At 37.2% G+C, this 24943-nt stretch overlaps 2 non-coding genes and 2 pseudogenes across 2 annotated transcripts; all 4 read left to right on the top strand.

Moving 5' to 3' along the window:
• Nucleotides 1–10594: 10594 nt before the first annotated feature.
• Nucleotides 10595–10675, top strand: LOC112437297 (small nucleolar RNA SNORD115). The gene has a single exon (XR_003025928.1). It is a non-coding gene; the product is annotated as a small nucleolar RNA SNORD115 (small nucleolar RNA).
• Nucleotides 10676–12675: 2000 nt separating this feature from the next.
• LOC112437298 (small nucleolar RNA SNORD115) lies at nucleotides 12676–12749 on the top strand (annotated as a pseudogene).
• Nucleotides 12750–15870: 3121 nt separating this feature from the next.
• Nucleotides 15871–15946, top strand: LOC112437294 (small nucleolar RNA SNORD115; annotated as a pseudogene).
• An 8475-nt stretch (nucleotides 15947–24421) lies between these two features.
• LOC112437374 (small nucleolar RNA SNORD109A) lies at nucleotides 24422–24488 on the top strand. The gene has a single exon (XR_003025993.1). It is a non-coding gene; the product is annotated as a small nucleolar RNA SNORD109A (small nucleolar RNA).
• The last annotated feature ends 455 nt before the right edge of the window (nucleotides 24489–24943 follow it).

The raw sequence follows: 24943 nt of genomic DNA, 5'->3' as shown, positions 1-24943 counted from the left end.
ACCCCTTTGTGTATTTTACTTTCACAAAGGCAGCAGCAAATGTTTTATTGGTGGTGGTATTTTTCATTTTTATTTACTTCCTAATTTGATAGTGTTTTAGTTGGAATACACAGTCTCATTGTAGTTTTTCAGAAATATGCTTTTTTTCTGTACATTATATGATTGTGTATAATTTTTGCCAGTTTATTTTTTTTAAATTGGGGACTACAGTTGAATGCACTGCCTATCTCCTACTTTATTGAAAAAGATTGTATGGAAATCTAAAGATGAGAAAGTAGACAGGCACAGCAGAGGACATTTATTTTGATATAACCACAGAAATTGATTGATATGACCTTATCATATTGATGGTTTTTCAAAGAAATATAAAATCTTTCGATAATGGATTGTCTCAGTTGCGTTTCTCATTATATCATGTTTTGCCTTCAATACAAATTGCAATGCTTAGAAATTTAAAGAACACCTTCTGAAGTGGAAGATCTAGCTAAAGAATTAGATTGGTATTGGCTGAAATGTTGCAGTAATCACATGATAGGGTTAATACAACATGAGTTACATGCTGAGTGCTCTAAGGTAGAAAGTAGGTAACAAGGAATAACAGGTAGGTAATGTAAGTCGGGAGAAGGAAACTCTAGGACAGAATCATTAGAAAAGGCTTGACGTCATCAGCAGTGTATAGAATTTACAGTGTATAGAATTTACAGTGCATAGAATTTACAATAAGTGCCTTTTTTTGTGCTCATCAATGCTCTTGCTTGTATTGTAGGAGGAGTTAGTTCCCTTGAAGAAATATCAATACAAATTTCCAAATTGCAATGCAGAGGGAAAAAAGAATGAGAAAGTAAAAAATATCCAAGAACTCTGGAAGCATTTCAAAAATTGTAAAAATGCATAGTGACAATGTCAGGAGAATAAGGAGATAAAGGAAAAGAAATATTTGACACAACAATGACTTGAGCACTTTCTAAAATTAATGATGGACAGAAACCCACATGTTCAGGAAGCTCAGAGAGCACTCTGCAGAATAAAAATATTTTACAAATCGACACCTTTGCATTTCATATTTAAAGTCTGGAAAATCATAGACTAAGGGAATAGTTTGATAGGAGCAATAGGAAGAAAACCATCTTACCTATGGAGCAACAAGAATAAAAATTGCTTTGAAATTATCTTCAGAATCCATGAAAGCAAGAAGTGAGTCAGGGTGAAATATTTAGTGTTAAAAGTAAGAAACAAAAAAAATGTACCAACTTTGAATTTTCTGCTCGTCAAAATTATTCTTCAAAAGTGAAGGAGAAATACTCTCTGAGACCAACAAAAATTGCTAGAACTTCTTGCCACTACACCAACCTTTTAATAAATGTAACAAGAAATTCTTCAGAAAGGATAAAAATGACATAGGTTGGAAAATCTAATTTACATAAAGAAATGAAAAGCATTGGAGAAGAAATATATGAAAATTAAATATATATGTATTTTTTGACTCGTAATTGATCTTTCAACAATTTGTTCAAAATAATAACAAGATTATATTTGGTGATTATAGGTTATGGAAAAGTGAAATGAATGACAGCAATATTATAAGTCATCCGGTTCCAAGATGGCCGAATAGGAACAGCTCCAGTTTACAGCTCCCAGTGTGAGTGACGCAGAAGACAGGTGATTTCTGCATTTCCAACTGACGTACCAGGTTCATCTCACTGGGGCTTGTTGGACAGTGGGTGCAGCCCATGGAGTGTAAGCCAAAGCAGGACGAGGCATCACCTCACCTGGGAAGCGCAAGAGGTCAGGGAATTCCCTTTCCTAGCCAAGGGAAGCGTGACAGACGGTACCTGGAAAATTGGGACACTCCCACCCTAATACTGTGCTTTTCCAACTGTCTTAGCAAATGGCACACCAGGAGATTATATCCCGCGCCTGGCTTGGAGGGTCCCACATCCACGAAGCCTCGCTCACTGCTAGCACAGTAGTCTGAGATCAAACTGCAAGGCAGCAGTGAGGCTGGGGGAGGGGCATCCACCATTGCTGAGGCTTGAGTAGGTAAACAAAGCGGCTGGGAAGCTTGAACTGGGTGGAGCCCACCACAGCTCAAGGAGGCCTGCCTGCCTCTGTAGACTCCACCTCTAGGGGCAGGGCATAGCAGAACAAAAGGCAACAGAAACTTCTGCAGACTTAAACATCCCTGACAGCTTTGAAGAGAGTAGTGGTTCTCCCAGCACAGAGTTTGAGATCTGAGAACAGACAGACTGCCTCCTCAAATGGGTCCCTGACCCCCAAGTAGCCTAACTGAGAGACACCTCCCAGTAGGGGCTGACTGACACCTCATACAGCTGGGTGCCCCTCTGAGACGAAGCTTCCAGAGGAAGGATCAGGCAGCAACATTTGCCGTTCTGCAATATTTGCTGTTTTGCAGCCTCCGCTGGTGATACCCAAGCAAACAGGGTCTGGAGTGGACTTCCAGCAAACTCCAACAGACCTGCAGCTGAGGATCCTGACTGTTAGAAGGAAAACTAACAAAGAGAAAGGACATCCACACCAAAACCCCATCTGTATGTCACCATCATCAAAGACCAAAGGTAGATGAAACCACAAAGATGGGGAGAAACCAGAGCAGAAAAACTGAAAATTCTACAAATCAGAGCACCTCTTCTCCTCCAAAGGAATGCAGCTCCCTGCCAGCAATGGAACAAAGCTGGACGGAGAATGACTTTGACGAGTTGACAGAAGTAGGCTTCAGATGATCGGTAATAACAAACTTCTCTGAGCTAAAGGATGATGTTCAAACCCATTGCAAAGAAGCTAAAAACCTTGAAAAAAGATTAGATGAGTGGCTAACTAGAATAAACAGCATAGAGAAGACCTTAAATGACCTGATGGAGCTGAAACCATGGCACGAGAACTACATGACACATGCACAAGCTTCAGTAGCCGATTTGGTCAAGTGGAAGAAAGGGTATCAGTGATTGAAGATCAAATGAATGAAATGAAGCAAGAAGAGAAGTTTAGAGAAAAAAGAGTAAAAAGAAACAAACAAAGCCTAAAAAAGTAAAAAAGTAAAACAAAGTAAAAAAGAAACATGGGACTATGTGAAAAGACCAAATCTACGTCTGATTGGTGTACTTGAAAGTGACGGGGAGAATGGAACCAAGTTGGAAAACACTCTGCAGGATATTATCCAGGAGAACTCCCCCAACCTAGGAAGGCAAGCCAACATTCAAGTTCAGAAAATACAGAGAATGCCACAAAGATACTCCTTGAGAAGCGTAACTCCAAGACACATAATTGACAGATAGACCAAAGTTGAAATGAAGGAAAAAATATTAAGGGAAGCCAGAGAGAAAGGTCAAGTTACCCACAAAGGGAAGCCCATCAAACTAACAGCAGATCTCTCAGCAGAAACTCTACAAGCCAGAAGAGAGTGGGGGCCAATATTCAACATTCTTAAATGAAAGAATTTTCAACCCAGAATTTCATATCCAGCCAAACTAAGCTTCATAATTGAAGGAGAAATAAAATACTTTACAGACAAGCAAATGCTGAGAGATTTTGTCACCACCAGGCCTGCCCTACAAGAGCTCCTGAAGGAAGCACTAAGCATGGAAAGGAACAACCGGTACCAGCCACTGCAAAAACATGCCAAATTGTAAAGACCACTGATGCTAGGAAGAAACTGCGTCAACTAACGAGCAAAATAACCAGCTAACATCACAATGACAGGATCACATTCACACATAACAATATTAACCTTAAATGTAAATGGACTAAATTCTCCAATTAAAAGACACAGACTGGCAAATTGGATAGAGTCAAGACCCATCAGTGTGCTGTATTCAGGAGACCCATCTCATGTGCAGAGACACACATAGGCTCCAAATAAAGGGATGGAGGAAGATCTACCAAACAAATGGAAAACAAAAAAAAGCAGGGGTTGCAATCCTAGTCTCTGATGAAACAGACTTTAAACCGACAAAGATCAAAAGAGACAAAGAAGGCCATTATGTAATAGTAAAGGGATCAATTCAACAACAAGAGCTAACTATCCTAAATATACATGCACCCAATACAGGAGCACCCAGATTCATAAAGTAAGTCCTTACAGATCTACAAAGAGACTTAGACTCCCACACAATAATAATGGGAGACTTTAACACCCCACTGTCAACATTAGACAGATCAACAAGACAGAAAGCTAACAAGGATATCCAGGAATTGAACTCAGCTCTGCACCAAGCAGACCTAATAGACATCTACAGAACTCTCCACCCCAAATCAACAGAATGTACATTCTTCTCAGCACCACATCGCACTTATTCCAAAATTGACCACATAATTGGAAGTAAAGCACTCCTCAGCAAATGTAAAAGAATAGAAATTATAACAAACTGTCTCTCAGACCACAGTGCAATCAAACTAGAACTCAGGATTAAGAAACTCACTCAAAACCGCTCAACTACATGGAAACTGAGCAATCTGCTCCTGAATGACTACTGGGTACATAATGAAATGAAGGCAGAAATAAAGATGTTCTTTGAAACCAATGAGAACAAAGACACAACATACCAGAATCTCTGGGACATATTTAAAGCAGTGTGTAGAGAGAAATTTATAGCACTAAATGCCCACAAGAGAAAGCAGGAAAGATCTAAACTTGACACCCTAACATCACAATTAAAAGAACTAGGGAAGCAAGAGCCAACACTTTCAAAAGCTAGCAGAAGGCAGGAAATAACTAAGATTGGAGCAGAACTGAAGGAGATAGAGACACAAAAAACCCTTCAAAAAATCAATGAATCCAGGAACTGGCTTTTTGAAAAGATAAACAAAATTGATAGACCGCTAGAAAGACTAATAAAGAAGAAAAGAGAGAAGAATCCAATAGATGCAATAAAAAATGATAAAGGGGATATCACCACCAATCCCACAGAAATACAAACTACCATCAGAGAATACTATAAACATCTCTATGCAAATAAACTAGAAAATCTAGAAGAAATGGATAAATTCCTGGACACATACACCCTCCCAAGACTAAACCAGGAAGAAGGTGAATCTCTGAATAGACCAATAATAGGCTCTGAAATTGAGGCAGTAATTAATAGCCTACCAACCAAAGAAAGTCCAGGACCAGATGGATTCACAGCTGAATTCTGCCAGAGGTACAAAGAGGAGCTGGTACCATGCCTTCCAAAACTATTCCAATCAGTAGAAAAATAGGGAATCCTCTCTAACTCATTTTATAAGGCCAGCATCATCCTGATACCAAAGCCTGGCAGAGACACAACAAAAAAGAGAATTTTAGACCAATATCCCTGATGAACATCAATGCAAAAATCTTCAATAAAATACTGGCAAACTGAATCCAGCAGCACATCAAAAGCTAATCCACCACGATCAAGTTGGCTTCATCCCTGGGATGCAAGGCTGGTTCAACATACACAAATCAATAAACATGATCCATCATATAAACAGAACCAAAGACAAAAACCACATGATTATCTCAACAGATGCAGAAAAGGCCTCGACAAAATTCAACAGCGCTTCATGCTAAAAACTCTCACTAAACTAGGTATTGATGGGACGTATCTCAAAATAATAACAGCTGTTTATGACAAACCCACAGCCAATGTCATACTGAATGGGCAAAAACTGGAAGCATTCCCTTTGAAAACTGGCACAAGACAGGAATGCCCTCTCTCACCGCTCCTATTCAACTTAGTGTTGGAAGTTCTGGCCAGGGCAATCAGGCAGGAGAAAGAAATAAAGGGTATTCAATTAGGAAAAGAGGAAGTCAAATTGTCCCTGTTTGCAGATGACATGATTGTATATTTAGAAAACCCCATCGTCTCAGCCCAAAATCTCCTTAAGCTGATAAGCAACTTCAGCAAAGTCTCAGGATACAAAATCAATGTGCAAAAATCACAAGCATTCCTATACACCAATAACAGACAAACAGAGAGCGAAATCATGAGTTAACTCCCATTCACAATTGCTTCAAAGAATAAAATACCTAGGAATCCAACTTACAAGGGATGTGAAGGACCTCTTCAAGGAGAACTACAAACCACTGCTCAACGAAATAAAAGAGGACACAAACAAATGGAAGAACATTCCATGCTCATGGATAGGAAGAATCAATATTGTGAAGATGGCCATACTGCCCAAGGTAATTTATAGATTCAATGCCATCCCCATCAAGCTACCAATGACTTTCTTCACAGAATTGGAAAAAACTACTTTAAAGTTCATATGGAACTGAAAAAGAGCCCACATTGCCAAGTCAATCCTAAGCCAAAAGGACAAAGCTGGAGGCATCACACTACCTGACTTCAAACTATACTACGAGGCTACAGTAACCAAAACAGCATGGTACTGGTACCAAAACAGAGATATAGACCAATGGAACAGAACAGACCCCTCAGAAATAATACCACATGTCTACAACCATCTGATCTTTGACAAACCTGACAAAAACAAGCAATGGGGAAAAGATTCCCTATTTAATAAATGGTGCTGGGAAAACTGGCTAGCCATATGTAAAAAGCTGAAACTGGATCCCTTCCTCACACCTTATACAAAAATTAATTCAAGATGGATTAAAGACTTAAATGTTAGACCTAAAACCATAAAAACCCTAGAAGAAAACCTAGGCAATACCATTCAGGACATAGGCATGGGCAAGGACTTCATGACTAAAACACCAAAAGCAATGGCAACAAAAGCCAAAATAAACAAATGGGATCTAATTAAACTAAAGAGTTTCTACACAGCAAAAGAAACTACCATCAGAGTGAACAGGCAACCTACAGAATGGGAGAAAATTTTTACAATCTACTCATCTGACAAAGGGCTGATATCCAGAATCTACAAAGAAGTTAAACAAATTTACAAGAAAAAAATCAACCCCATCAACAAGTGGGCAAAGGATATGAACAGACACTTCTCAAAAGAAGACATTTATGCAGCCAAAGACACATGAAAAAATGCTCATCATCACTGGCCATCAGAGAAATGCGAATCAAAGCCACAATGAGATCCCATCTCACACCAGTTAGAATGGCAATCATTAAAAAGTCAGGAAACAACAGGTGCTGGAGAGGATGTGGAGAAATAGGAATACTTTTACACTGTTGGTGGGATGGTAAACTAGTTCCACCATTGTAGAAGACAGTGTGGCGATTCCTCAAGGATCTAGAACTAGAAATACCATTTGTCCCAGCCATCCCATTACTGGGTACATACCCAGAGGATTATATATCATGCTACTATAAAGACACATGCACATGTATGTTCATTGTGGCACTATTCACAGTAGCAAAGACTTGGAACCAACTCAAATGTCCATCAACGATAGACTGGATTAAGAAAATGTGGCACATATACACCATGGAATACTTTGCAGCCATAAAAATGGATGAGTTCAAGTCTTTTGTAGGGAAATGGATGAAGCTGGAAACCATCATTCTCAGCAAACTATCGCAAGGACAAAAAACCAAACACTGCATGTTCTCACTCATAGGTGGGAATTGAACGGTGAGAACACTTGGACACAGGGTGGGGAACACCACACACGAGTGGCTGCCATGGGGTGGGGGGAGGGGGGAGCGATAGCATTAGGAGATATACCTAATGTAAATGACGAGTTAACGGGTGCAGCACACCAACATGGCACATGTATACATATGTAACAAACACGCACATTATGCACATGTACCCTAGAACTTAAAGTATTAAATATATATATGTATATATATGTATATATATGTATGTGTATATATATGTATGTGTGTATATATGTATATATTATATATATATGTATATATTATATATATGTATATATTATATATATGTATATATTATATATATATATATATATAGTCATGAGGGAGAGAAAATACTCTTAGTTACTTGGACTAACCCACGAAGTAGGACAGTATAATTTGAAAAAGGACTTGGATTAGTTGTAAACGTATAATGTAATATCCAGCACAGCCACTAAAAATGATTTTGAAAAAAGCAGTATAATCAATATACTAACAGAAGAAAAAGCAGAATCAGGCCAGACATGGTGACTCATGTCTGTAATCCCAGCACTTTGGGATGCTGAGGCAGGAAGATCACTTGAGCCCCGGAGTTCAAGTCCAGCCTGGCAACGAATAAGAGCCCATCTCTACCCTCCACCCCCCAAAAAAAAAAAAGAAAGAAAAAGAAAAAGAGGCCGGGCACGGTGGCTTACTCCTGTAATCCCAGCACTTTGGGAGGCCGAGGTGGGTGGATCGCGAGGTCAGGAGATCAAGACCATCCTGCCTAACACAGTGAAACCCCGTCTCTACTAAAAATACAAAAAAAAAAAAAAAAAAAAAAAAGCTGGGCGTGGTGGCGGGCGCCTGTAGTCCCAGCTACTCAGGAGGCTGAGGCAGGAGAATGGTGTGAACCTGGGAGGCAGAGCTTGCAGTGAGCCGGGATTGCGCCACTGCACTCCAGCCTGGGAGACAGCCGCAAGATTCTGTCTCAAAAAAAACAAAACAAAAACAAAGAAAACGAAAAGAAAAAGCAGAATCTTTTTTTTTTTTCTTTCTTTTTTTGAGATGGAGTTTTGGTCTTGTTGCCCGGGCTGGAGTGCAATGGCACGATTTCAGCTCACCACAACCTCCACCTCCCAGGTTCAAGCAATTCTCCTGCCTCAGCCTCCTGAATAGCTTGGATTACAGGTGTGCACCACCATGCCTGGCTAATTTTTTGTATGAAAAAGCAGAATCTTATACAATGCTCAATTAAAATCAGGGAGAGGAGAAAAAGAGTAGAATACCAAAAAAGTAACAAATTACAAGGTTGATATAAATAGAAAACAATCACAAATACTGAGTATACTAATCTAAGTATATCAATAATCACTTTAAACATCGCTTAAAAGACAGAGATTGTCAGTGGATTAAGAACAAGACCCAAATATATGTTGTCTATGAGAAATGCACTTTAAATAGCTGGGCATGGTGGTGTGCACCTGTAGTCCTTAGGAGGCCAAGGCGGAGTGTCACCTGAGCCCAGGATTTTGGGACTACAGTGAGCTATGATCATGCCACTGCACTCTAGCCTGGTTGACAGAATAAGACCTCATCTCTATAGAAAAAAGTAAGTAAATCTACTTTATAAAGGCACAAATATATTCACAGTAAAGGAATGGAGAAAGATATCCCATGCTAACATTAATCAAAATAAAGTGAAATAGCCATATTAATTTCAGACACAACCGACTTTAGAACAAGGAATATTATCAGAGATCAAAAGAGACATTCCTTAATGATAAAGGGATCAGTTTTCTAAGAAGACATAACAATCCTTAATGTGTATGCACTGAACAGCAGATCATCAAAGTACATGAAGCTAAATCTGATAGAACTGCAAAGAGAAATAGATAAATTCACTCTTAGAGTTGGAGGCATTGGCATCCCTCTATCAGAAATGGAGAGGTTTAGCAAGCAGAAAATCAGGAAGGGCATAACATGATCAATCATGATCAAAAACTTGATTCAGTCAACTATATGTAACTGACATCTATGGACCACTTTACCCAACAACAGCAGATGACACATTTTCTCACACACACATGAAACATTCAGCAGAATAGACCACATTCTGGGCTAGAAAATGCACCTCAACAAATTTAAAAGAATAGAAATCATACAAAGTATGTTCTCAGACTACAATGGAATGAAAGTAAAAAAAAATCACTAAAAAAAAAAGATAGCTGAAAAACATGAAAATACTTGGAGGTTAAACAACAGACTGAAATAACTGAAGGTCACAGAAGTCTCAAGATAAATTTTTAAAATATTTCAAACTAAATGGAATTGAAAGCACAACTTATCAAAAATTTAGGAACGCAACAAAGGCAGTGCCTACTGGGAAATTTATACCACTGAATGTATGTTAAAAAGAACAAAGATCTAAATAAATAATCCTTCCCATTGGAAAGCTAGGGGGAAAATTCAAATTAAATTCAAAGTAAGCAAGTAAAAGAAATAATAAAATACGAATACAATTCTGAGTGGCCTGATATCTGATTTCTGGAAGCTGAGTTTTATGTGGCTTTAGAATTTTCATGTTATGAGTGTGAAATGGCAAGTGACCATGGCGATTGTTTCTGATATGGCCACCTCAATTACATAGAGAAGGGATGATCAGTGGCATCATCCCAGTTCTGCATGATACCACACCAGTGATTCTCCAAAGTCAAGAAACCTGTATATGTTGTCCTTGTGTTTGGTGAATCTGTGGTCTATAGACTACATAATGGGCTATTTCTGGGGTACTGACCATTTTGCTCCATTAAGGAAAACCATGCATGAGCCATATAACTATGGGAAATAATGTTTTCCTTTTTGACACCTGGCCTACTCTCTTCTTAGGTGAGAGCAAAGGAAGAGCACCACTTGGCCTGCTGCACCCAGGGCAATTTATACCATCCAGATATTCAGCACTGAATATGTAGCAACTCCAATCCACCATAGAACATTAATCTATCTCTGATAAGCATGCTAATATCTATGATTCTGCCTTTGTGGGGAGATGACTCCATAGATTAACCCCCTGGCTTGGGGCAATATGGAGATGTTATATTGTCTTCGACAGGGAAGATGACATAAAAATTATGTTCAATAGGATTATGTGGAGACTTAACATAAGTGACAAACCTGAGACAAGAAGTTAGAAATCCTTGTTTCTTTTAGGTGAATAATTTTGGAGCTTGAGAAAAAGACACCGTTGTGGCGAACTTGCTTTGCCAAACCCTGTGTATGCATTTTTGGGTAAACAACACGTTTTCATCCTTTAAGCATTGTTTCCATTATTTATAATTCCTAATAGTATGAGACATTTAGGACTCATTCCTTGGTTCTTCTTCTCTCATTGTGTCTTTCATTGTATCTTTCAGTGCTGCAAGAGATGCAATCATCCCATTAATGAAAGCAGAGTGACTGCCTTCGTCACACATACATTCAAAATAGATCACTAGGCTAGTGATGATTCTCTCTTAAGGCTATTATGTTTACTCATTTAAAAAATCTGGATCTCAGTATAGATTTTCTTCTCAGTGAGTGACTGACCTATCTGATATGATGCTATGACAAAATCTTTACTTTTTACCTGAATTTGGTGGGATTGAAAGTTGAGAACATATTAATTTATTTTCTGTTTCACTTGATTAATAATGCCCAATCTAACATGCAGTGTTCACTTGGGTACATATATACAACTACATCAAATTTTTTCTTGTTTTACCTTAAAAGTGTTAAGATATTGTAATGGTATGGCCAGTTTACTCACTGGTAAACTTTTCATAACAGAAATATCATGCCAGTGGACACAAATATGTAACATCAGTAATTTGCTTTCCTCATGAAACAGAGAACTGAATAAGTTGATGGGTAAACTAGTATCTGAATTATAAACCCCAAATATCATGTGACTTCATCATTTTCAGTATAATGAAAATACAGGCTGTGAATGCTTCCAATTGGTCCTGAAAGGGCCTTTGAGGTGAGTAGGTTCACCAAAGTGGCAACATATGTGTCCCAGTGGGCATTCTACTCCTCAGTAAGTGACTTGACATTCTTTATGGCTTCCTCATGATTAAAACAATTCTTTTTATTGAAATTTTACTGAAATAATGATGAAACAATGTAATATTCTTTTCATCTACATATAAGAGTAGACATAGATTAACCTCTACCTTTTTTTTTTTTTTTTTTTGAGACGGAGTCTCGCTCTGTTGCCCAGGCTAGAGTACAGTGGCGCGATCTCAGCTCATTGCAACCTCTGCCTCCCAGGTTCAAGCGATTCTCCTGCCTCAGCCTCCTGAGTAGCTGGGATTACAGGCACGTGCTACCATTCCTGGCTATTTTTTTTGTAATTTTAGTAGAGACGTGGTTTCGCCATGTTGGTCAGGCTGTTCTTGAACTCCTGACCTTGTGATCTGCCCACCTCTGCCTCCCAAAGTGCTGGGATTACAGGCTTGAGCCCCCGTGCCTGGCCTTCACCTCTACCTATTATAATATTTTCATGTTATTCCATTTTGTCATGTTTGTGAGTCATTTGATGAGGGTTCACAATATGAAAACTGGGCATTTTGGCCAAGATGCATGTAAATGAATATAACTCCATGTGCCCTGATAACTGATTTCTAGATCCTGAGATGCAAGTGGCTTCCAGAGTGTCTGTATTTTATGAAAGTTCATATACAGTAAACCATGCTAATTGTTACTGATACAGCTTCCTTGAATATATAAAGCGATGATTAATGGGATGTTTTGTTTCTGCATAAAACCACTGAATTGCTCTCCAAAGCCAAGTGACCTGTATGATTTGTCCTTATTATATTTTGTGAACCAGTGGACTAAAACCTTTATAATGGGTCATTTTTTTAGTATTGTCAATATTGCTCAATTAACAAACATGACTCATATACACAGGTGAGATATAGTTCTCCCTTTGACATTTGCTCTACATCTGTCCCTTAGATGATGATATGGAAGAAAAGCACTCTTTGGCCTGTTGTGACTGGGACAGTTGACAGCACCCAGGTGTCCTTTAATGAAAATGCTCTTGACACCAATGCATCCTAGCATCACAGCTTCAGGAAGCCTTCTCAAGTGTGCATGGGGAGTACCATGTCTTTCATCAATAATGAAATCTTCTGATGTCTTGGTGAGAAATAATGCCTTAAAATTACACTCAATAGGATTATGCTGAGGCTCAGCCTACCTAGATGAAAATGCTGAAACAGATAATAGTGACTTCTTATTTCCCTTCAAGGGGAATTTTATTTTGAACTTGAAATAACAAAATCTTTATGGGTAACTTGTTTGCCCAACTGTATCAGTGCACCTATAAATGAAGAAAAAATTCTCAGCCTATAAGCTTTGCTTCAGTGATCTTTAATTTCTAATAGTATGGTATATTCAGGTCTCATTCTTTGGCTTTTTCTCTTATTGTGTATTTCAGTAAGACATGCTGCCAAGAGATGTGCCATTCTATTATAAAAGATCAGTAGCTTCCTTTACTGACATGTATATTCTATCTAGAACATTGAGATGTGGAAGACTCCCACCTAAGGGAATTAGTTTTACACCTTTAGGTAATCTGAACTTCAATATGGGTTTTGCTTTATGATATAATCCTTATGACAAAATCTTTACTTTTTATCTGAACTTCATACAATCAATATTGAAGATTTTTTTAAATTCACTGTTACCTAGTCCAATATTTAATATACATTTGGCTGTAGATACATGACTAGACAAAATTTTTTTATATTATTATTGTGGGGCTCTAACAGTGTTTCACTGTTTTGAGTTACTGATGAACTTTCTGTAACTGTGAGACCATGGTAATGGAAGAGACTGTGGTAATGGGGAGGAGAATGTGAGAATCAGTATGTACTTTGCCTATGAAACTTAAACATTTAGTAATTTGATCATCAAATTGATACTCAAATTTCAGTTCCTATCATGTGTAAACCAAAAAGTATCTGAGATTTAGAAGTTTATTTAGAAGTGGATTTTGCCAAGGTTAAGCACATGCTCAGAGGAAATAAACCCAAAATCACAGAAACCGTCTGGGGTCTATGTCTTTCTCCAAAGATGATTTTGAGGGCTTCAGTGTTTAAAGGGGAAAAGTGGGCTGGAGGGGGAAAAGGGAGGGTATGACAATCCGTATGTTCCAAGACAAAAGGAGCAGGTAGGGGTATAGTCAACAATGTATTCATCTCACGCTCAGTAAATCAGCACTTTACATAAGATAAGGTGAACATAGAGAAGCTACCTGTGGAGATCTTTAACCTTTAATCTGTAGCTATCTGCTTAAGATCAAAAGGAAATTATTGCATGACTCAGCTTTCGGCTTATTTTTTTTTTTCTTTTGGCGTAGTAAATTGGGGACCCAAGTTTTTATTTTCCTTTCACACATGTGACCCCACTATTTTCAGAATAATGAAAGCACATGTTACAAATGATGACACTTATTCCTAATATGGACTTTGAAATGACTGGGTTCACAAATTTAGAATCATGGGTCTCACTGTAGGTTTTTATTTTCAATGAGTGACTGGCCTACTTGATGGAATTCTTTCAAAAAATGTTCACTTTTTACTGAAATTATATTAAAATAATGTTGGAATATGTTCAGTCATGTTTACCATCTCTATAGTATGATATATGATAATATCGCAGATTACTCAGTGTCAAAAACCTGGCATACCTTGTCCTTATGATGTTGATGAGTCAATGGTCTAGAGCCTTAGTAATATGTCTTTTTGTGGTAGTATGGACCATATCTGTCCACTGAGAAATAGCCTGTGTAAGCCATATACACATGAACAATTTATGTCTGATTTTGAACTATGGTCCCATTCCTATGCCTGTAGATAAAGACTGCTGAGAAGAGCACCCTCTGGTGTTGTCACAGAGGCAAGTGCTACCGCACAGGCATGCTGCAGTGAATTTAACTGATCCTCTGTCCCTGCAACCGTTGTTTAAGGATGCTATTCTGGTAAGGGTTTACAAGACAACGTAAATATATGTATAAAGAGTATCTTCAGGAGACGTAATAATGTAAAAATCATGCTCAATAGAATTAGGCTGAGGCTCAAAATAGTGCCAATCCTTGCAAGAAGGTGTGAGAAGTCATTAGATTTGGGGGGTATGGGTTATTCCATTTTGAACTTGGTAGGAAGAAACCCTTGGGGGAATCTTACATCATTTGCCTCTACCTACTTCTAAAGGAACTTTTAAAATTCTTTTATCTTGTCTTTATTCTTAATACTTATACATTATTAGAGAGAATATCTTGGTTTATTTTTTCCTCATGGTGTGCTTCAGAATGTTCATCCAGCAAGAGGTGTGTCATTACACGGATTATATATATGAGTTCTGTCTTTCGTAATTAAAAAATTTCAAGTGAACCATTTGAATATTAAACATTGGCCTTCAAAATGATTACATTTACCTGTTCATACAAAATTAGTGAGCAATGATCTATTCTTTCCAATGAGTGACTGATCTAATGGGGTCCTCATTAAAACTCCTTTTTTTTTTTTTTTTTTGCCTGAACGTACTTTGATTTAAAGATGTGACATTTAGTAATTCATTGCAATCAACTCTTTAGTGATTGCACAAATAGACAATCCTTTTCTATTATTTTATTTTTTTGGTTGCTGTGTATGGTGTTATGATGTTTGTGGATCACTGAGGCACTACTCACAACTGAAAGACTTTGGCAATTTTAGGGAATGGCTTGAGATTCAGCTATAGGTTACCCTTGATTGAAATTGAATACAATACAGGTAGTCTGAAATCTCATTTCCTTATCCTGAGTCTCACTCAGGTGTCATTAGATTCATTATAAAGAAATGCATACACTATGTATGATGCCAGTTGTTACTGATATGAAGACGATAAGAAGCTTTTATTTCTGCAGGGAAATAATCCCTTACTAGGTCATCAAAAGACACGATACCTATGTGCTTGGCCCTTACTGTACACAGGGAATCAGTGGTCTACCACAGCTTAAGTAACGGGTCATATTTGGAGTATCACACATCTCAGTCTTGTAGAAATTAGGAACAGCAATTAGGAGTCATGCACATATAAGAGATGTAATCCCACCCTTTGACTATAGCCTACTCTTGTCTTTTACAGAAAAGACTGTGGAGGAAGAAAACCCTTTACCCTGTTGTTCAGGGAGAAACTGACACCACTCAACTGCCTGGCACTGAAAATGTGGCATCCAGTCCACTTTACCATCAGTGTTTAAGGAAACCATCTCTGGTAAGCATATTTGATCCAAGTGTGCATATGCACATGAGTGCCATGGGCTGGGTCAATGATGAGATGTTACCTTGAAGAGAAATGATGACGTAAAAATTAAGTTCAGTTGGATTACGCTGAGGCCCAGCCTAGGTAACAATTGTGAGACAAGAAGTTTGGATTTCTTAGTTTCCTTCCATTGGGGACTTTATTTTGGGATTCTGGCAATGGAATCTTACTGCGAAACTTGTTTTGCACGCTTCTATCTGTGTGCTTCTAAGTAAACTATAAATTCTGATTCTGTAAGTGCTATTTAAGTTTCCTACAATTCCTAATTTTCTTGGATATTTGGCACTAAGACCCTTGCTCTTTTTCTCTCATTGGATGATTTAGTAAGTCCTACTGGCACTATTCTATTGAGTGGAGGTGAGAGGCTGCCTTTGCTGACTGAAAAATTTCAAATAGATAATTGAACTAGTGAAGACTGAGCTCTATAATAATTAGGTTTATTCATTCAGACAACATGAATATCACGATAGGGTTTTCTTCTCAATGATTGACTGACACATGTGATGCAATCCTCATGAGAAAATCCTTACTTTTGCCCTATGATTGATTGTTTTCAGGGTTGAGAAATATGATACATTGGAATTTTGCTCAATGCGCTACAGTTATCGTGGTCTAAATATACAGACAAAATTTTCTGTAATGTTAGTATAATATTTTAACAGTGCTAGGATATGTTTTGATCATTGATGAATCTTTATGACTTAAGGGTCCTTGCAATTGGGGTAAAAATGTGAATTTCAATAATGTGTGTTTGCCCATGAAACTTGAAATTAGATAAATTGATGAGCAATCTGGTGCCTGACTTTTCTTTCTCAAGTACCTTTGGCTTCGTTTTCATTATGATGAAAGTGTGTGCTGTGAATAATGCCAATGGTAAATAAGACCTTTATGGACACTTATATGAATGACAGTCAGGGCCATTCCTTCAGGCCACATGATTATCATTATGCATTCTTCTTCTCAATGAGTGACTAGCATACTTGCAAGGATCTACAAGAGGGAAACTTTATTTTTTACTAAAATTGCATCGATATAATGTTGACAAGTTTTGTGATTATTGGTGTCATCTCTAAGATGTGATGCTCATTTGGTCTAAATATAGAAGTTAACATATTAACTTCTAATTTATATATGTCAGGTTGCTAAGTTTTTACAATGTTTGTGGTTTATTGATGATGATTCACAACATAAAGACTATGGCATTACGGCTACATGTTCTAATTCTGATATATACATATCCCATCATTCATTAAATTAAATACAATTATGAGTAGTATGATGTCTGTTTTCTAAAATCTGAGTTTCACCTGGCTCCAGTATGATCATTATATGATGGAGTGCAAGCAACATGTTAATGCCAATTGTTATTGATATGGCTTCCTTGAATATGTAAACAAGACTGATCAATTGAAGGTCTTATTTCTGCATTAAACTACCTGAGATATTCTCCAAATTCAAGAGACCTGTATAGTTAGTCTTTATTCTGTTTGATGAATAAATGGCCTATAGCCTATCTAATGGATCAGTTTTTCCAGTACTAATCATATCTCTTCATTAAGAAATAGTATGCATAAGACATACATACAGGAAGTAATATTTGTCATCTTGATCTACTGTCTTATCCTCCTCCCCTTAGATAAGGATGACTGAGGAAGAGTACTCTTTGGCTTGTTGACACCAGCACAGCTGACACACCCAGATATCTGTTTGGTCTCCTGTGAACTTTCAACCAGGATTTAAGGATGCCACTCTGGTAGGTATTTTCAGACAAAGTGAATATGTGATTGTAGAGTTCCATGGCTTGTTTCAACAATAAGACCTTATGTTGTCTTGAGGACATGAGATGACATGAAAACTAGACTGGCTGGTCCTTATCTTTTCTGGGGTATTCTAGTTTGAGCTTAAAGAAATATATTTGGGATATAGTTTCTCTCACCTGTTTCTGTTAGCTTCTAGAAGACCACTTATCAATTCTTTCCTCCTGATTTAGTGGAAAACATTTTGGCAGTTCCTCAAAAAGTTAAAGATAAAATTACCATGTAACCCAACAATTCTGCTCCTAAGTACGCACTAAAAGAATTGAATACAAATGTTCAAATGAATACATACACATGAATGTTCATAGCAGCACTATTCACTGGCTGGAGTTCCAGACCAGCCTGGCCAACGTGGCAAGACCCTGTCTCTACTAAAAATAGAAAAATCAGCTGGGCATGGTTGCTCATGCTTGTAGTCTCAGCTACTCAGGAGGCTGAGGCACAAGAATCACTTGAACCCAGGAGGCAGAGGCTGCAGTGAGCTGAGATCACACCATTGCACTCCAGCATGGGTGACAAGTGAGATTCTGTCTCAAAAAAAAAAAAAGTGAAGGTATGATGACAATGTCACACAAAATAGTGAATACCAATAAAAAGATAGAAATTATTAAAAAGAACCAAATGAAAATTCTGGAGTTGAAAAGTACAATAACTAAAATTTAAAAATTTATTAGAAAGGCTCAATAGTAGATTTGAACTGGGAGAAGAAACAAGAAGTAAACTTGAAGATAGAACAATAGAGATTATGTTCAAAAGAACAGAAAGCATAAAGAATAAAGAAACAAAGAGAGTCTCAGAGAATGTGGAACATCATTAAGCATACCAGCATACACATATGGGAGTACCAGACAGGCAGGGGAGATACAAAGGATCAGAAAAAAATATTTGAAGAAATAATGGCTGAAACCTCCCATATTTGTGGAAAACAATAACCTACATATCCAGGAAGCTCAATGAATTCCAATGAATAAATGCAAAGATTGACAAATGGAAACATCACAGTAAGATTTCTGAAAGTCAAAAACAAGAAGAAAGTCTTGAAAGCAGTGTGAGAAAAATGATTTGTTACTTACAAGGGAACCCCAGGAAGATTAACAGCTGACTTCAGCAGAAGCAACGGAGGCCAGAAACAAAGGCATAACATATTAAAAATGCTCAAAGAAAAAAGAACCTGTCACCTAAGAATTCTGTACCTGGCAAAGCTGTCTTTCAAAAATGAAGGCAAAATAAAGACTTCCTCAATTAAAAAAAAAAAAGTTGGAGAATCTACTGCTCTCAAAACCCCCTTAAAAGAGTTCTCTAAATACTTAAAGAAGTTATTCAAGCTGAAAGCAAGTGAGCCTAGATAGTTATTCAAATCAACAACTACAAAGCAAATGCTTGTAAAGGTAATTATATAAATATAAAAGACAGTAGAAATGTAATTTTTCTCTTAAGTGATTTTAAAATAAATTCTATAAAATAATATGTATATAATGTATTTTGGGGTCTATAACATATAAAAGTGTAATATATTTGCCAAAGAAGATAGGTGGATGCAAAGCAATACAAGACTAAGGAAATGACTACAGATGGTAGATTAATATTTATTATAATGTCTTTCTTGGCTTATAGCATCAATAAATGTAATATGTATAATAATACCACAAAAGATGGCAAAAAGGGAATAGAGCTATATAGGTGTAACATTTCTGTATAAGACTGAAATTAAGCTAGTGTAAATTAGAAACTTATTTGGGTGAGTTAAGATATATGCAGTAAACCCTAGAGCAACCACTGAAAAAATTCAAAACATATAGTGAAAAAAATTATTAAGGAAGTTTAAATGCTACATTATAAAATAATTACTTAATGAAAAAGAAGTAAAGAGGAATAGAGGAACAAAAACACATGAGACACAGAGGAGAAGAAGAATGACATAATAAACTCAACTAAATAATAAAATTACATGTGAATACAGTAAATATGTAAATTAAAAGGCAGAGATTCCCAGGCTGGATAAAATCTCCAGGTTTAATATCCCTTTGCCCCAAATAAAATCCAGCTTTTTTTTCTATGGTGTATTTGATCATTGTGCTGGTTTACAAAAGATTTCTAACCTTTCTAAAATCTTTAAAATCAGTGGCGAAGTGTTCTATCTCATTTCACCCATATCAGAGACTCAAATCCTGAAAAATACCAAGTTGACCTGCCCATTCTTGAGTTCTACTGAATGGTGTGTTCCCAGATCACTATGGATATTGCTGTTTACTTGACCAATTACTTTTAGTCAACAAGATTTGAACAATGCTTTTGATTCACACAGCGTGAGACCTAGACTTCCCTCATATTGAAATAGGAGCATTAGCATCCTGGATTCCTACACCGGCTTTTGAACCTTATGTTTCCTGCACCCCAAGAAGCCATGTTATCTGGACATTGTCCTCTCTGTGATGGGAAAGAACAGTTTTTTCAACAAATGTTGCTAGGACAACTGGATATCTAGATACAAAAGATACTGCATTTATGTTACCAGTTTTCTGTGTCAGTCCATTTTGCTCTGATGTAACAGAATACTGCAGACTGGGTATTTGTAATGAGTGGAAATTTATTGGCTCACATTTCTGGAGGCTGGAAAGATCAAGGGGCTGGCATATGATGAGGGCCTTCTCGCTCTGTCATCCTATGGTAGAAGGGCAAAGAGAGGGTATGGATGGGACAAATATCTTCTTTTATAGGAACCCACCCCTGAAATAACAGCATTAATCCATTGATGAGGACAGAGCTCTCACAGCTTAATCACCTTTTTTTTTTTTTTTTTTTTTGAGACGGAGTCTCGCTCTTTCGCCCAGGCTGGAGTGCAGTGGCGCGATCTCGGCTCACTGCAAGCTCCCCCTCCCGGGTTCACGCCATTCTCCTGCCTCAGCCTCCCGAGTAGCTGGGACTATAGGCGCCCGCCACGGCGGCCGGCTAATTTTTTGTATTTTTAGTAGAGACGGGGTTTCACCGTGTTAGCCAGGATGGTCTCATTCTCCTGACCTCGCGATCCGCCCGCCTCAGCCTCCCAAAGTGCTGGGATCACAGGCGTGAGCCACCGCGCCTGGCCGCCTAATCACCTTTTAAATGTTGCTTTATTAAACACTGTTGCATTGAGGGTTACGTTTCCAACACAGGCTTTTGAAGTGAAATGAAAAATTTGACCATTCCCAATTATAGTTTGAAATTTCAATGCTCCTTTCTTAGTATGTGATTGAACATGGATAAGATAATCAGTAACGGTGGATGTAAGAACACTATTAACCAACTTGACTCCACTGTTATATGTAGAACACAACACCCAACAATAGCAGAATGCACATTATATTCAAGTGCTCATAAAGCATTATTTTGTATATATGTATTTTCTCCCTTTTTTGATAAAGTTAGCTAGTAGAGTGCCTATGTAGTTAATATTTTTTAAAAACCACAGGCTTCTCAATTATTAATTACATCTATGGTTTTTAAAATATTATCTTCATTAATTTCTGCTTTGATCCTTATTCCTTTCTTTCTTGTACTTTCTTTTATTTTTGTTCTTTTTTAGTGTTTTAAGATGAAAATTGAATTGTTTCATTCATCTTTTTCATTTTTTAAAATAAAAACATTTAGTGCAATGAATTTTCCTCTAGAACTGCCTTTAAATGCATATTACAGATTCTCATATGTTGTATATTTTAAAATAATATGTAAATATATATTTGCATAGAAAAACATATTTACATACAAAATATGTATTTACATATTTAAACATATGTATTTTCTGTTTATATTTTTCCTTTTACTCAGGAGTTAATAGGATATTTTTAAAATTTCTTGGTGAAAGAGCCTTTATCTTATTGTTAGTAAAGTCTATGTTTTTGCATTATGATCAGATAGTGCAGTTTTTAATATTTCTTGAGTTACTAATTTTTCTTTCCAACCTAATATATAATCAGTTTTTTGTGACTATGCCATGGGCACTTAAGAACAACACAGATCTTCTATTATCTGTCAAGTTTAATATGTAGCCATAAAATCTACCTTATTTTTATGTTGCTATTTTTGCCCACTTGATCTGTCTTTTTCTGATAATGGTGTATTATAGTTTTCTATTATGGGATCATCTGTGTCTTGTCTCCTTACATCTCATACATCTCATGTAGTTTTTTATTCATAAAGGTGGTTATTATGTTATTTGGTATATAAGTCTCCATAAGGGTCAAATCTTCATGTGTATTATATCTTTTAGCATAAAAAAGTGTCCTTCTTTGCCTTGATTAACATGGTGGGACTTGAATACATTGTGTGATATAAGAATTACTACGCTTGCATGCGATTGGCATGAAAAAAAAAAGATTACTCCTATCTCTTTTTGTTTTCATGTGCCTGATATACTTTCGCCCATCCCTTTATTTTCAGTCTTTTAGAATCCATTTGTTTTAGATTCATCTCTCATAGAAAACATATTATGTTTTATTTTGTGAGCCCACTGAAAATATTTTTCTTCTAGTAGGTGTGTGGAGTCCACTCACGTGTGTGTGTGTGTGTGTGTGTGTGTGTAGCTATGACTGATATTTATTGCGTTTGTATTTTCTTTATATTTGCTACGCTCTTTTGTCACGGTGTAGTCTTTGCTTGCCTATTTATTTATTCATACTTAGGAGAGTTTTTGTTTTTGTTGGAGTGTTTACTTTTGTACCTCTCTTAATTCTGTTAGTTCTGTGTTTTCCTAGTTAATCTTTTACTTCTGATTTATCAGTTTGGGGGATGTTCTTCAACACTCCCCTATTCTCATGCAAAGTGCTTTCGGTTTTCCTCTTTTTTTTTTTTCCTCCTCCTGTGTTTAGTTGTCTTATTTCTACTTTGTCACAATATTAGTGACATTTGTATGCTAGTCTTCTACCCTGGATAGGGAATATACACCTGTCAGTTGGAAGGAATATCATGTTGTATGCTGCTGTCAAATAGATCCTAACATACTTTAATAATCTTTTAAATGATATAATCCAAGTTCATAGTTAACTCCTGACTTTTTATTTCTATCATATTCAGTAGATATATCAGCATTGACAGCCATCCCACTGCAATATCACTTCACATTTTGCTTAGACCAAAGGGTTCTGAGAAGCTTCTGGAGCTGTTGTGAAAGCCAGTTTCATTAAAGTCAAGTCAGACATCCACCTGTGCTGTTTTCTGCTATAAGCTGAATGCAGGGGATACACTGTTAGGAGCATCAGTGTGGTATGAGGAATGTTTACTTATTGGTAGTAGACTTGTCTGGATCAAGGATAAGTACAAGTATCTGAGATGCTGAGGTGTGGCTGAATGAATGGCCATCTGTTCTATTGCAACAGGATAAATAACACATTCAGAGCAGGCCTAACTGGTGAACTCCTCAATTATCTCACAATAGCACTATCATGCGTCTTTCATTTTTCACAGCACAGTGTATTTTCATAAAATCTTTATTGGTAGACCACAACTTTAGCATTTCCCATTCAAGATACAACTACTGTGTCACTTGGATAGCTTGGTAGAGAAATTGGCTATTTTCAGAGTAAAGAATTCAAGGAGGAAACAGATTATAAATGAAATGACAAAGGTGATGAGATCAAGCAATGCTGACGTTTGTAGCAAGGAGTAGAGGGCTGAGATGCTTGTATGATAAGAAATTATAATGGAACCAATCTTGTGCTTTATTTTTTATTAATTTGGAGCATTCTCTGATCTGATTTATTTTCTATGTGATATTTTACTGCAGGTTAAAAGCTGAAACAACTTCAAGGAAACTTCAGGGAAAAGAGGTGAGCAGCCACTTTGGTACTTTTGAAATTCTTTGTTCTGTGGGCAGTGATGTCAGAACGTCAAAGACTGTGAGTTCATTATTTCAGAGGCTTAAAGGAGATTATTCTTTTGGTAGATATATTTCCCCATGGGTGTCCCTACCTTGTTCAAGGATTCCTTATTATTGTTTCTTCTCTTTGTTTAAATCTCTTTTTGAAATGACCTAAACAACTGTGGAGAATCATTGACATATTTCCTTTTTTCACTGTTCATGTTGGGTGAAAATAATCTTGTAGTGAAATTCACATGTTCTAAATATTGTTTTTTTACATCTTTATCTGGCACATTCATAACATAGATGTTTCTATACATATTAGTACTGTAATCATACCATATATTATTCTGTTACCCCACTTACTCCTTAAACTTTTAGTTAATTAAAGAGTTTTTATAAAGTTCCCCAATAGATTTTTTTTTTTTTGAGACATAGTCTCACTCTGTTGCCCAGGCTGGAGTGCAGTGGCGTGATTTTAGCTCACTGCAACCTCCCCATCCTGGGTTCAAGCAATTCTCCTGCCTCAGCCTGCCAAGTAGCTGGGATTACAGGTGCCTGCCACCACGCCCGACTAATTTTTGTATTTTCAGTAGTGACAGGGTTTCACCATCTTGGCCAGGCTGGTCTTGAACTCCTGACCTCGTGATCCACCCGCCTTGGCCTCTCAGAGTGCTGGGGTTACAGGCTTGAGCCACTGCACCCGGCCAGATTTTAATCTAATTTTATTAGAACAATTCAGTCATATGTTTTTTCATGCTATGTATATGAGAGTTCCATTATTCAGATACTAAACAAATGTCTACTGTACATTTACTGTTCTCACTGATGATGCATTAGATAACCATGCACAAAATAAGCCTGGCTGTGGAAACGCTTATTTGTTGGGAGGGTGCTTGTTTGGATCGATGATGAGAATAATTGTCTGAGGATGCTGAGGGACTCATTCCAGATGTCAATCTGAGGTCCAGATGTGCGGCCCTCCAATAGGACAAATAAGACTCTCAGAGCCTGGCTCTATTTGGGGATCCCTCAGTGACAACATAGTACCTCTGTGAGCGTGCCTTTTCTATCTCTCCGAAGAGGGCAGTGGCATCCTGTCTTATGAGTCAGTGTGCACTTTAGTATGGTTAGTGACCCAAGACTTGCTTTAATTGTAGATAGATACTTACATATAGGAAATATTTATTAAGTAACAAATGAAAAACTTTAGAAGATTGAATTAAGGGTCAAGCAACTGTGATATGTCTGAAAATCTCATTAGTGTTGTGCTGAAAGAAGGAAATATGGCATGCCTCTATTAAATAATGACAGTGGAACCAAGTTTATTGCTTTGTTATTTTTACTGTGGAGTATTTTCTAAGATTATTTTTGCTTTTTTTTCTTTCATGTTTTGCTGAGATAGAAGGCCTGGAATCTGATCC

Source organism: Pan paniscus, chromosome 16, assembly GCF_029289425.2.
Source record: "Pan paniscus chromosome 16, NHGRI_mPanPan1-v2.0_pri, whole genome shotgun sequence".
Classification (NCBI taxonomy): Eukaryota; Metazoa; Chordata; class Mammalia; order Primates; family Hominidae; genus Pan; species Pan paniscus.
This window is presented reverse-complemented; position numbering and strand designations above follow the sequence as displayed.